Source organism: Abramis brama (genome assembly GCF_963993115.1).
Source record: "Abramis brama genome assembly, chromosome: 9".
Taxonomy (NCBI): Eukaryota; Metazoa; Chordata; class Actinopteri; order Cypriniformes; family Leuciscidae; genus Abramis; species Abramis brama.
In genome coordinates this window covers 29,436,482-29,449,975 of record NC_139971.1, presented here as the reverse complement: position 1 = coordinate 29,449,975, position 13,494 = coordinate 29,436,482, and positions in this window count along the sequence as shown.

Genomic DNA, 13,494 nt, shown 5'->3' with positions numbered 1-13,494 from the left:
GTGTCAGGATGCATCGAGCATCAAGTAATATTTGTAATATTAGTTATTTATTATTATAGAATTAATTATTAATTCCTGCTGGTCTTATTCCGGTTAGTGGCAGTTTGCTCGCTGAACCAAAAAGCACCCTAAAGCTAGTTGACTAAGACAATTGTACTAGTTAAATTAGTTGTAGGGGGATCTCTGATTTAAATACAATTTTCTCCTATAATGGGCATTTTTGCTTGGAATCAAATGTTATAATGTTACGATTCACATTGGTTTGGTTTAAAGATTAAAACTCTTAAATTAAGATGTTTTTTCTACAAAGAAAACACTCCCGAAAAGCAATCCACTGGACAAGTGAGCGGTTATTTCATTTTAGCTATGGTGTGGCAGAAATTTTTGTCCACAGCATTGATCAAAAACTTTCTACAGACCCTCCAGCTATTTCAGATGGACGCTCAGGGCTCAGTAGACCCCACTTAAATAAAATAATGCTGTATCTCTTCTCTTGTTGTTCACAGCGCTGCTGTCTAGTGCAGTGTTTTTCAACCCCATTCCTGAGCAGCAGAACATTTTGGATGTTTCCGCTATGTTTTACACAGACAATTCACCCTTAATGATCAGTAGGTCAAAAAAGTGAAACTGCCAAAAGATGCAGTGTTAGTTCCTATACAGGAACTGTTCAGAAACATTGATCTAGAGTATTGAGCAGTCAGGTGTTGGCGTTGTGAGTCACAGGACGGCCCAACTGTGGGTGGTCAGGTTGCTGTAATGGACAGATCTTGCAGAGATCAAGAGAGTCCTCAAGAGAGTTCTCAGAGCCCCCATTCTGAACACTGTGACTGAGCTTTGCAGCAGTTTGGATAACAACATGCGTTGAAGAGTTAAAATTGGATAATATGCATTTATGATGCTTTGCGTCAAAATAATTGAATATCTCATCATCGAATTTTTGAAATCTGATCTATCAAATGAACAATGTAAGAACATAAAATGTTATTGACAGTCAGGGCCAACCACAATGCTGTCATTTCTGTTCGGTGTGTGGTTTAGTATAGCGATGGACGCTGAACAAATGGAAAGGAGAATAGGTGGGGAAAAAATCTAAATCTTGCTGTTTGAATTAAACTCAAAATGTTCAGACAGAGACAGACAGACAGATTAGATAGATAGATAGATAGATAGATAGATAGATAGATAGATAGATAGATAGATAGATAGATAGATAGCAACACCTTATACTGTAAAAAAAAATTACATCCCCAAGTCAAAAATTTCAAGTGACCGATAACATCTAAATTTTTCAATTAGTCTGACGTATTATTTCTCATTGAGCCAATGTTAACAGACTATTGCAACAAGAATTTCACTTGGGCCAGTTGAAAAATTTAGATGTTATCGGTCACTTGAAATTTTTGATTTGGGAGGGTTAGAATTTTTTTACAGTGTATCAACCTTATAGAAAGGTCCAAAAAGTAGGCCTATAGTTTCATTTCTTCAGAATTGTGTAACCTGGGTTTCCATAACTGAGGCTGCGAGTAACTTTCACTTTTCACAGAAGAAATGGGAGGAAGATGCAAAGATTTAGTATATGAGTGGAAAAATGCTGGAATGTGAATGTACTGCTGGGAAATGTCTTCCCCCAGCATGTATTATTTAATGCTACATCCAGCAGCAGTGCAGCAAAGAGGAAATCACTGGAGGTTCCACCAAAATGTACAGCTGCATTTTTGCATTAGCACGACAGTTATCCAGATGTTGCTCCACATCTGCTCTGTGTTGCACTAATTACATTAAACCTGATACCTGTTTTCGCAATGGCTGCGTGATCTTTCACGCACAGCCAAAGTTACTGGAATCCAGCGAACAAGGCCACAGAGGAAATGTGTCTATTCCTGTAGTGCGTGCTATTTTTGTAGTTTTGGGGGTAGGCTATGCATATGTGTGTTTCTATTCCTGGAGCTGGAGTTTGCTCTAGGTCTCCAGAGACTGAGAGGAACACAGATTGTTCAGGAATGCTGCCATGTATCCTTGTGTCATTCAAACTTTACACACAAAACATTATTGTATAGGCCTATATCACTCAGCAGACGATGTGAAGAGGGAAGACTTTACCTTTTGTGCAGTTATGGCAATACTAGGGTAGTGAATGATTACTTATCATATTTATAAACTATAGTATTTTTACTGTATTCTAAGATGCTATTATAGTATATCACAGTATATAGACGTGTGGTACACAAACTACTCATATTAACAATCAAAAATACTGCTTTTGTGAAACTTGAGACTAAACCGGAAAGCAATGCAACACTGTGGAATAATAAAAATCAAACACATTTGGATTTGTAATATCTTTATACAACAGGCCTTAACGTTTAAATATTTACGATGAAGATATTTTTAATTTTATAACAGAACAGAAGAAAAAATGAAGACCTCCGATGCAAAAGCCTCAAAAAAGCTGTCAAAAATTAGATAATAATGCTCTCCGCACATAGAATACGTTCATCAAATACTTTCACTTACTTAATCCCAGCCTCAGCCCATTCAAAATGCCGGTACTTGGGTAGAAACCTATTCATAGGAGCCTGATAAAAATGTTAATATTAAACACAAACTTTAGACGGACTTAGAGGTTTTTGCATCTGAAGTCTTCAGATATAACATAACATAATATGCTATAATGACATCCAAAATATGAACGATACCACAATACTGTGTGGTATCATGATACTTTAATAGTATAGGCTATCGCTAGACATGACATCCCTATTTATAGTATCATGACAACCCTATTTCAAAGAAAGAATAGCTAAAACTGTACAAACTTGAAAGAAAAAAACCATACAATTGGAATAAGTTCCAAAAACATACATTTTTAAGTTAGTCTATATGTAAATATAAATATACAGAAATTGAAAGTACATTCTGTTAAGAAATTCAGAGAACATCTCTGGACCAATATTTTAATTATATTGAAGCGTGCCAGTTTAAGTGCTTACATGCAAAAGTGTTGTTCAGCTGTGCAGAGTTTTCAGCCTCCTACACACACACACACACAAAAAAAAAACATTTCTTCTGAATAAACACACTAAACTGATCGGAACAGGATAATCATTAATAAAACCAGCTAAAAATTCCAGAGACAATTTGGCTTTGAGTTCTGATCTAGTGTTGATTCTGGGGAAGCATAAGAAGTTTTTTGGATTGGCCAAGAGTTTCTCAGAACTGATCACGAGATATCCATAAAGTAGAGTTACAAGAAAGAGAGAGAGTGTGGAAAGTGTGACAAAAGAAAAACAAAGTTGAGCCATGGGACCCGCTATATAGGGCAGGGAATGGGCAATGATTTCTGCACTCGGCATCATTGCCGAGCTCTACTCTGTCTTTTGACGTCACACAGGACAGGAAATTATGTGTTTTAGTTACCTTTGCAGTCTCCCATGAACATAAGTCACAGTAATGCAATTGCTATGTACAAGCAATTGCTATGTACTGGCTGATCCTTGCTTTTACAGTAAGCTTGTGGTCATTTCAAAGTAATTTCAGAGACTATCCAGAGTGACTGTACTAAATCATGACAGACAATTGGGGTTAAGTAATCTTTGGTACATGAAAGAGGTTTATAATCCAATTCTTAAGTTTTTAGTTTTATTTTATTTTATTCTTGAGCCATGCCCCTCTAAACGAGTTACTGTAACCCCCCCCCCCCCCCCCCCCCCCTCCCCCCCCCCACCTCCTTCCTTCCTTCCCCGGTAAATGTGAGCGAAAGCGCACAGTGAAAGTGTACGCATTCGAAAGCGATTACAAATGCGTGAAATGCACACGCGGTGGTTGACCGCGGTAAAGTTAGTTTTAGGTTTGATATTTGCCGAACACTCATTCCCTTTCGAGAGCGGTCACTTCAACATTGTGCCAGCTGGTGCTGCGGGGAACTCCTCCCTAGGATAACGCCAGTAAAATAACTGGCCAATTGTCGCTAAATATGCAAATCACATGCAAATACTGACAAGCTTATGAGCAGTATAAAATGCGGTGTAGCGACAATTACCGTTGTTAATTAATTAGCTTCTCCTTCAGGCTTTCTTCTTCTGTTGACACACACACGCGAAACACACACACACACAGTCGTGCTCTTGTGATTTTCTTGTGAAATTACAGTCGCTATCTCAGTCGCGCGCTCTGAGGTAACAGAAGCAGTGCTTCAGTCTGGGAGAATCTGACTTGAGTGAATTTAGCACACACATCCACTGGAAAGAGCAACGGTCACAAGCTTTATACGGGGAGCCAACACTTCTGAAAGGTTCCCCAAGCTTTCCAAACACTTGCCATCCATGGTGGTTGAACCCATTGAGAGAGGGGAGGTAGAGAGTGGGGAACTCCGCTGGCCTACTGATGATCTGAGCCCTACAGATGACCCCAGAAACAAACAGGCCAAGGCTGCAAGTGACAAGCTCACAGAAGACAGCAAAGAGGTCGGACCGGGGATGGTAATCTAAGAGGCAATGGTTGGCACTAATCCAGCCAAACACTATGAATGTCGAGCATTCACATGCGAGGGCATGCCGGCGTCAGGTCTGTGGTCAGTGTCACAGAGCAGGTGGCACATAAACCGCTTGGAACTGAAGGCAGTGTCCTTAGCCACTATCTCTCACTGGATAGTGGATGCTATCGCTTTAGCTTATGCGAGCCAGGGACAGGAATACCCTTTCAGTATCAGAGCTCATTCGACGAGAGCTATTGCCTCTTCATGGGCCTGTTCTAAAGGCACGGGATATGCTTTGCTGCTGGCTGGTCTTCACAGAACAGTTTCGCCCGATTTTACAGGTTGGATGTGCTGTCCTTGGCAACTCAAGTGCTTTCGGTGAGTGACTGACGTCACTTTTTCTTTTATTGTTTATAGATTACACTGCTATGTGGGCACAGTTTGTTACCGCTAAAGCTGTTGACACTGTGCTCGCCATTAAGTATGTACATACTTTTGTGTGTCACCTATTATGTTTGTCTGGCGCCACCATGCTTACTATTGTTGTGTCTGCCTCCTCCTTGGCCACTGACACTGAAGCTAATTCAGTGTAGCTTTTAGCCTTGTCCGGGCTGATTATCGCTGCTCTCACGGCGGGATTGTATACAGTTCCGCAGCGTCAGCTGACGCAATGTTGAAGTGACTGTTCTCAAAAGGGAACATCTCCGGTTACTGTTGTAACCTCGGTTCCCTGAGAGACGGGAACATTGCATAAGCCGGCGTGCTCACCGCTCAATCAGCTGGTCAAGCGTTGTTGTGATTCTGAGGTAATTGTTGCTACACCGCATTTTATGCTACTGGTAAGCTCGTCAGTATTTGCATGCGATTTGCATATTAAGCGAAAATATTTGGCGTAATCTGAAGCAGGAGTTCCTCACAGCGTCTGCTGAACCAATTTCTCGTTCCCGTCTCACAGGGAACCGAGGTTACAACAGTAACGGGAGATGTTTTCCCTTGCCACTGGCACTGTTCTATAGAGTCTGCAGTCTTACAAAGATATCAACAGCACAATTAGTTTTAAAAGTATCTAACCATTGTATATCTAGATGAAATATTCATTCAAAATCAACTATGTGCATTATAGCTGCAGATTTATACACGAGAATGCTTTGATGGCACATGATGCCTAAAGCTGGGGACACACTTAACGACTGTAAGGCCAATTATGAATGTAATTTGATACTTAGGACTGATCATGCCCAAACACGCCTAGTCAGAGACAGTTGCATTCAGTTGGTGTTCACAGTCGCTGTTTAAAATCTGCTCCAGTCGTTGGAAACAGTGTAAGTGTGTTCAGTCTTAGAATGTTTCAGCTAGTCCTTAAGTGTGTCCCCGGCATTAGGGAACGTCTGTTAATTCCACCAACTGCGTTAAACATATAATTTGTATTATTTAAAATTACTTTAACTTATAAGAACAGACATTTTCAAATTCCAAAGCTTGTAGAAGGTTCATATTGGTAAGACTGACTTACTACAGGTGAAATTTTGACAATAACTCCCTTCATGAATGTGCAGTACACAATTATTTTTTACAAAAAATAACTGTAATTCACCAAAAGGGTTTTTGGTGACTTACTACAGGTGAATAATGCAAAATATCACATGTAGTAAGTCAGTCTGGTCACTATACGTACTACAACCATGCCGTAGCCAGCTATGAGGTCACCAAGGTCCGGACCTCTGTATTTTTTCGAGGTGTATATGTATGTATATGTATGTATTAGGTGTACGAGCCTAATATAGTATTAACTCTGCTTTAGTACTGCAATGTTAATTGTCATAAAGTGTGAAATAATATGTAAGTAGCTAAACTAAACTTTTAAAAATTGACAGGTGTTTTAAGATAGAAATGTTAAACGACAGACAGAAATAATCAAGCACACTAATATACTTTTGACTAATTTCACCATTTTGAATTGAAAATAGGCCTATATAATTTGCGTTAAATTCATGTACCTGTATGTAATAATTTTTGTAACTGTCAATGTGAGAGGACAAGAAACCTTAACAAAGCCGGTTTTTTTTTTCTCATACTGGGCATAGGATTAATAATGAATGTGTACATTTTGTGAATGAATTTAATAAACTTAGCTAGCTTTCCTGGTAGCCTTAAGTAAATTAACTTGTATAAGAAAATGATTCATTAAAACATATAAATATCAGTTGACCCTATGCTTACTTTCTTAACTGACACAGACGAAAATGAAAAGACTAGGAGTGTAACAATATATTGTATATGTATATGTATCGCAATAATATCGTATTGTGAGTTCAGTATCGTGATATGTATCGAATCCTGACATGAGGGTATCGTTACACCCCTAGAAAAGATTATCAGTCAAAGCTCAGCTTTAGGAGGTGATGAGACAGTCTCAAGATAATGAGACTGAGAGAAAAAAGAAAGAGTGATGGAGATGAGGAAAGAGCAGGTATGAACAAATAATCTACTGCCCACTGACATGGTTTTAAAGCTATTTCTTATAAAAATTTAAAAAAGTGGCCTTCAAAAGTCTTAAAATGCACATTTGTAGGTCGGAGAAATTAAAATTTGATGGAAACACTTTTGGTGAGTTACAGTCATTTTTTTTTATCATTTTGTATTGTACAAGTGAGATATTGGGAGAATCTCATACAGTAAGTAAGTCTGCTCACTAGGCATTTACTGTAACCTTGTAAATATTGTCCATTTGAATGAATGATTGGACGTTTATATTTTTGGACTGTGAGTGGAATTTGCAGACGGCCTGGTTAGCAACCCAGGCGAATATGCAGCGAATATCAAACCTAAAACACCTTTCTCTACACTGCACAAAACTCTGCATTTGAACATCCAATAGGAAATACTTCTTTTTATTCTGTGTAGTTACACCATTTATTGGCAGGGGTTAACAGGGTCATGCTACCTAACCAAACCCTGACCCCTTGGGAATACATCAACTTTAATGCTGTTTTTATATCTAGGCCACTGAATGACAGTGGACCCCAATAAATGAAGTCTTAGTCAGTGTTATGAAGATGTGCAGGGCTGAGGGTTTCAGTAACCACACATATTATTCCAGTTGAGCCATACAAGACTTTCATAATCACTAACATCACTCAGAATGTTTATACTTTTACTTTTTTTCCAAATTTGAAATAGTACATCATGCATGTGCTTCACAAGTAGTAAAATGCACCATTAGTTCTGTATCATTTTGACCTTGTTAACCCAATAATTGAAAAACCATATGGATTGGACAAAATCAGAAGCAGCTAATGTTAAACACATGTTGAGTATGTGCCAGTTCTCTGCATGTATTCATCCACTTAAACCGGTTTACTGGAAATTAAACTGTTGTGCAATGTTGACCATAAGAGAGAAAAACAAAAAATTCATATACAGTGGGGAGAACAAGTATTTGATACACTGCCGATTTCACACTTCAACTGTGAGTGACGGAATCTAAAACAAAAATCCAGAAAATCACATTGTATGATTTTTAAATAATTAATTTGCATTTTATTGCATGACATAAGTATTTGATCACCTACCAACCAGTAAGAATTCCGGCTCTCACAGACCTGTTAGTTTTTCTTTAAGAAGCCCTCCTGTTCTCCACTCATTACCTGTATTAACTGCACCTGTTTGAACTTGTTACCTGTATAAAAGACACCTGTCCACACACTCAATCAAACAGACTCCAACCTCTCCACAATGGCCAAGATCAGAGAGCTGTGTAAGGACATCAGGGATAAAATTTAGACCTGCACAAGGCTGGGATGGGCTACAGGACAATAGGCAAGCAGCTTGGTGAGAAGGCAACAACTGTTGGTGCAATTATTAGAAAATGGAAGAAGTTTACGATGACGGTCAATCTCCCTCGGTCTGGGGCACCATGCAAGATCTCACCTCGTGGGGCATCAATGATCATGAGGAAGGTGAGGGATCAGCCCAGAACTACATGACAGGACCTGGTCAATGACCTGAAGAGAGCTGGGACCACAGTCTCAAAGAAAACATGGATTAAAATCCTGCAGCGCAAGCAAGGTCCCCCTGCTCAAACCAGCGCATATCCAGGCCCGACTGAAGTTTGCCAATGACCATCTGGATGATCCAGAGGAGGAATGGGAGAAGGTCATGTGGTCTGATGAGACACAAATAGAGCTTTTTGGTCTAAACTCCACTCGCCGTGTTTGGGGGAAGAAGAAGGATGAGTACAACCCCAAGAACACCATCCCAACCGTGAAGCATGGAGGTGGAAACATCATTCTTTGGAGATGCTTTTCTGCAAAGGGGACAGGACGACTGCACCGTATTGAGGGGAGGATGGATAATGCCATGTATCGCGAGATCTTGGCCAACAACCTCCTTCCCTCAGTTAGAGCATTGAAGATGGGTCGTGGCTGGGTCTTCCAGCATGACAACGACCCGAAACACACAGCCAGGGCAACTAAGGAGTGGCTCCGTAAGAAGCATCTCAAGGTCCTGGAGTGGCCTAGCCAGTCTCCAGACCTGAACCCAATAGAAAATCTTTGGAGGGAGCTGAAAGTCTGTATTTCCCAGTGACAGCCCCGAAACCTGAAGGATCTGGAGAAGGTCTGTATGGAGGAGTGGGCCAAAATCCCTCCTGCAGTGTGTGCAAACCTGGACAAGAACTACAGGAAACATATGATCTCTGTAATTGCAAACAAAGGATTCTGTACCAAATATTAAGTTCTGCTTTTCTGATGTATCAAATACTTGCAATAAATGCAATAAAATGCAAATTAATTACTTAAAGATCATACAATGTGATTTTCTGGATTTTTAGATTCCGTCACTCACAGTTGAAGAGTACCTATGATAAAAATTACAGACTTCTACGTGCTTTGTAAGTGGGAAAACCTGCAAAATCGGCAGTGTATCAAATACTTGTTCTCCCCACTGTACAACTAGACAGTTCTGACCAGTTTAATTTCATAACTCCTTTACCTCTTTTACAAATGTGATTTTAGTCTAATTATTTAATTACTAAAATAATAAAATACAAAATAAGCAGGGTTACAATTCAGTAGTTTGAAGCATAAGCTTTTTACTGAATGAAGATTACATTTTTTTTAATACACTTATTAAAAACAGTACTGTGTTTCAAAAAGCTGCATGACACAATGTGGTCTATTATCCAAAATAAGGGACATTTTTGATTACTACAGACCAAGGACAACAGCACCACCATGCGGCTGATTTTATCATGACATACAGAGGCTTGCTCCAAACCAGTCAAGGCAACAGTTAGTTTTAATGCTTGAGATGTACAATCACATACATAAACATACAAGTGTCTCATATTATAAACAAACAAACATACAGATTTCATCACTATTTCACACGTATTGAGCGGCTAACTAGTACATTTACTCTAGAATTTGAAGCAGTAAAACATTTTTAGGAGTCTAAATCTTAAATAATCTTTTTTGCATTCGCAGTATTCAGCTGTTAGTCGCATTCAGGATATTTTGGGAGTCAGAAAATCATCTTAAGAAGTTAATTTGCTCCTTTATCCTTAATTATAGCACATTCAGAAGCCATAACATTATCGTTTATTAAATTAAGTTTGTATTATGTATTTAAATGTCCAGAGTAGAGTCAAAGACAGGTGTAAGAAAGAGCAAACCCTCAGTCCTGAGAGAAAGAAGGCATGAAGTCCTATCCTCAGCTGTCAGGACCCCCCACAGATACTTTTTGGGGTAAGGGCTTCCTGACTAGTGACTTATGGAACAGCAAGCCCAGACCGCAAAAAGACCCGTGAAGGACAAGTGAGAGAGAAAGAGAGGAGTAAGAAGAGAGGGAAGGAAGCAGGCAACAGATGAGTAAGTAGTCTTCAGCTCATCTGAAAAACATTAAGCACAAACCTGGTCAGTACAGTGTTTTTACTCTCTATAACATACACTAGAATACGTCATTAAAGGATACATTACAATCAGACTCCTAGAATACAACCCAGCCATGAGCAAAGCCAAAACGCATGAATCTCATGTATTTACACAATGTCATACTTGCAACAGTGACTATTGCAAGATTTATACGTTATAATACAAAAAGTAAGATAAAAAATGACATGATTGTTTTTATATTGACAAGTACTACATTTTAACTTCACTGTTTGTATTAAAATACTAACATTTGATATTTTTGACAAATGTGAGGACTTAGTATACAGCTTGTGTCAAACTATAGTTGATAGATAGCCTAGTGCAGCCAAATAAACTAGTGCTGTGTGTTAGTAAATGTGTGGTGGCATGCACACGCGCACACACACACACACACACACACACACACACACACACACACACACACACACACACACACACACACACGGGTCAACAGTGTAATTATATATCTAATTACATGTATCATTTTTATAATATAAGTACAATGTAGAAACATTTATGTACACAATAAGTAAAGACACTTAATTTTAAGTGGGAAAACATGTGGAATAATTCCACCAAGCTAAGCAGGTCTGTCAATGGAAAAATATGCAGTGTTGGTGTGTAATAGAGGGAAAATATTTGGATGGATGCTTATGAAAAGTGGTTTGTACTTTGTTAATTAAGAACATGGTTTAACACCACACTAAGAAAAAAAGAAAAAAACGGACAATATCCTTACTAGATCTTAGAGGTATTTATGAAGGAGGTGCAAAAATGTAATCTGTATTGTACGTATATTAATAGGCTGTTGTGATTCTAAACATTCTATTTAGGCTATTTACCATTTAAGCACAGAACACACCATGTGAATGAGGGGCTTTTCCAAACTATTCACAAAATATTTACCATAATTAATCAGGGTTTCACAAGATTATAACTATCTCACACTATCTCTGTTTTCCAGAATTCAAATTTCTATTTGGGAAGCTTCCAAATTCAAAACTGAGTCTCCAAATAGTAATGACCCTTAGGAATAACTAACAGAAGCTCAGAGGTACTAATTTAAGACATCTATGAGTTACACTATAGTAAACACAGAGACAGATCTGGCTTGTCTAGCCATACTGAACAGCTGGGATTTGATTTTAGATCAAATATACAGACATAGAGACAGAGAGTGAAGAAAAAGAGAAGATTCATTTACATCATTTATTTCATATGATGCAGTAAATGGTGATGTAAATTCAGTAGTGAATGTGAAAGGTGCACTTGTTGACTTGTATTATAGAGCATCCAAAGATACAGTTCTCTGTTTGAAACATATCTTTTCTTTAAAAATGAGATTTTTTAAATACCTAATAATAAATATGAAATTAAAATAGGTTGTTAGCTGATTTGACAGTAGTGGTGTACACTAAGAGAGGTGTGTGACTTTAGTTCTGCTGAGATATACTACTAGATTAGGCCTTAATAGTTACATAGTAGGCGAGGCTGCGATTTGATGTTTAAAATCATTTTGTCGATTAGCATCAATGACTAGATGTTCTCAGTAAAGTGTCTTTGTGCATATTCTCTCTCTTTTTACAATCATGTTATGACATTAGTTCAATATATATATATATATTATAGGCCTATAGCAGTATGTTACATGTTATATAGGCACACATACATTTTTTCAACATTCGTTTTTTCAATCCATAATTTAACTTGTCACAATAATTTATTCAGTTTATTTAATTCTATTCAATTTTATGAGTTTTAAAACGTTCAACTAAATTTTGTTCTTCAGTAATTCATGCAATGGACTTTTATGGCACTGTTATTAAACCTATGGCTGCAGTTAAACAGGTTTTCAATTTAAATGGTTACACTTTATGACACTGTAAATTTCAAAATGTCAGAATTTCTCAGCATTCTCTTTTGTGACCACAAAAAATGATTATCATTAAGACAATGATTTTGACATTGAACAGCACTGCAAAAATATCAAAGGACTTCTTTTAATTCAAGAGTGTACTGAGGTGTCTGAATAAAAAAAGAGGAGCCTTATACTTTGCATTTACGTTATTCCTCCAAGATTACACAAGTTAATTATATAAATTTACATCTCAAGTCTGTTTGTGTTTTGTGCTATTGGGAAGCAGTGCTTGACTGTTTGACTTTGCCTTTAGTCAATAGTATAGTATGCATATAAACAGGCAGATCAAAGCACTATCTTTTCATTATTATTTAAATGAACAATGTCATGTTATATCATGAGAATTACTCACCCTGTCTTGGCGTGTGTGACTGATGAAGTGTTTGTATGTGCGCGTGTGCCCGGAGTGTCAGGGAACTGTCCGTGGTGCTGAACCCGTCGGTAACGCCCTACATATGAGAACGAACCAGGAAAATAATGCAAAACCCCTGTTTTCCAGCACCCACATCTGAATGACAGCAACAAATAGTATTACACGCCTCCAACACGTATGTAAAGCCAATCATACGATCTGTTCACAATAGTGCACAATTTTCCCAAACAAAATGTCTCGAGCGTGCACAAGCATCTGTTGGCTGCTCCATCAGGGTCAGATGATTATTAGGCTATTGGCTACTTATAGTACGAGTAAAATATTACTAAGCAGTAGATGACTTAAATGTGCATTTTTTTTATCATGCATGCATGCTTAATGCAATGTACAAAAGAAACTTGCACAGACATCATATTCTTATATATCACTATACACGTTTGTATACCTGCCTGTGTTCTCATCATTCGCATCACGTGCACTCATAGTCCAGTTTGAGCAACTAACTCATATTCTGTTATGCATTACATTGAGTAAGCTTATGAATATGAATATGAGATTACACTACTATGAAGAACAAAAATGACCCCAAACCTTAGAATCAACCCTAATTATTATTTATGAAAAAAATGAAAATACCTTTTTTTTTTTCCGATCGTTGACGCTTTCTGGTTGTTCTAAAAAAAAAAACACACACACACACACACATGATGTTCTTCAGGGATGCATTGATGGCTTTCCATCAGAACAGAGAAAATCTCACCCAATGAGTCCCATCAGTCACTGCATGAACAGTATG